Here is a 1866-nt window from a genome sequence, read left to right as displayed (position 1 = left end):
TTTGACATTATAAATTTAACTGTGAAAATCCTTAAATTTATGATGATTTTGTAATATACGATGCGTGTCGTTGATCATTTAGATTTTATCATTGGATTATTTTTCTGTAATTTTTTAAAGTACACGATATACATGAGATATATATATATATATATATGAAAAATGAGTTTCGAGGAAATGAATTAGTTTTTATACAATATATTTTCCATATAATTAGTTCAGGATCTATTAATTATATGATAAATTGAGTCTCGGTGAAATGAATCAGTTTTCATATATGATGTAGTTTATAATGTAAACAAAAAATATCAAGGCACAATAACAGATACTTTTTAGCTCACAGAGCATCTTTAATATACCAGCTGAAAAACTATTCATTATTGAGCCTTGTGATGTCTTTTATTCATCACATAAGTTAAATTATATATATGTAAAAGTAAAACTCATTTTACCGAGATCCAATTTTTCCTATAATTAATGTGGTATCCTTTGTTTCAGATTATTGATTCTAAGTTAGACAAAAGACATAAAGAAAACAAAATGTATGCTTGGCAAGATCAGATAAGATGATAATTACGAAATTAGGTTAATAATATTCAGTAAAGAGATAGTAGTTTTAAAAAGTCACATAGCATGATAAAAATTATTTATATGCAGTTCTACTCTTTCCATCGCGTAACTAATATTCTCGATAATTTAAATTTTTTCGTAAACATCGATTTTCTGAAGTGTCAATGGATAACAATGTCGATGATTATAAAGTTACTTAGGAAAGAATTAGAAGATAATATCGAAGCCGGATATTAAGTGCTTTTTTGTTCATATCGATATTCTGAACGATGATATCATTATTTGAAGCCTCATGTATGCCTCAGATGAGCATTTCACCAAATCTCTCTTGTTTCTCGTAAGCTGCTTAGAATTGCTATTGTTTATCACGTTTGCATTTGGGACGCTGATATAGATAAGAACTAAGAACAATCCCGAACTATATATGTCGAGTACCTTCCATTTTAGTTCTTTGGCAGCTATTTATGTTATTCTCTCTACACTTTATTTCCTTTCCCAGATGTCTACAAAATCAGAATATACCGTCTCTGTTGAAAAGCATACGAAATTGCAGTCGAAATTTGTATTTTTAAGGGCACGTTTCAGCGATCGCACAAGTATATTTACACGTGGAAGATTGAGACACAAGTTTATTGCGTGCTGAAAGATAAACACGGTTGTCGTTTAAGATGTTCTTTTAAATTCTGAATTATCGCTATGATATAAAGTAAGAGTCAGCCTCCATGTTTATTCATAAAGTATTTATGTTAATTACTTTATAACTTTGCTCGATGAATTTCTGAAAAACGGAAATGAGAATATGCAAATTCGAGATATATTTAAGGATTATAAAAATTTTTTCGGCTTTAGAGAAACCATAGTATTATTATTTAATATTATATACTAATTAATACAGCGATTTATTTACATTTATTTTTTTCTCAAATAAATCGATTTCGTGTTTTATTCATTGATTCAGAGTAACGATCATATTCAATCGTAAGCAAAAAGTTGAAAAACTAGAAATATTGTTTATCGTATCGTGACATATTAATTGAATGCCATCGCAATATAGTAAACTGGTAACTGCCATGCTACATCGAAAGTAATATAAATTCATGTGAGTATGACTAGAAATAGAATTTGTTTCGTTAAAACTTTCGATTAATATACCTATATGAAACGAATTCGTACAAAAAAATTGAGAACGTGGAAAACTTAGCACGTGACAAAACCATAGCAACGAGTGTGAAAAAGGAAGGAAGGAATTTTTCTGTATCATTGATATCAATCCATATAAAGATGTGAAAATCATCT

General features: G+C 28.6%; 1 protein-coding gene across 3 annotated transcripts in view; it reads right to left on the bottom strand.

Annotated features, from left to right (window-relative positions):
* LOC108688437 (parathyroid hormone/parathyroid hormone-related peptide receptor-like) overlaps positions 1 to 1866 on the bottom strand; it is a 56383-nt gene that overhangs the window by 53767 nt on the left and 750 nt on the right. The gene's annotated exons all lie outside the window — the stretch shown is intronic.

This window comes from Atta colombica, unplaced genomic scaffold (genome assembly GCF_001594045.1).
Source record: "Atta colombica isolate Treedump-2 unplaced genomic scaffold, Acol1.0 scaffold233, whole genome shotgun sequence".
Taxonomy (NCBI): Eukaryota; Metazoa; Arthropoda; class Insecta; order Hymenoptera; family Formicidae; genus Atta; species Atta colombica.
This window is presented reverse-complemented; position numbering and strand designations above follow the sequence as displayed.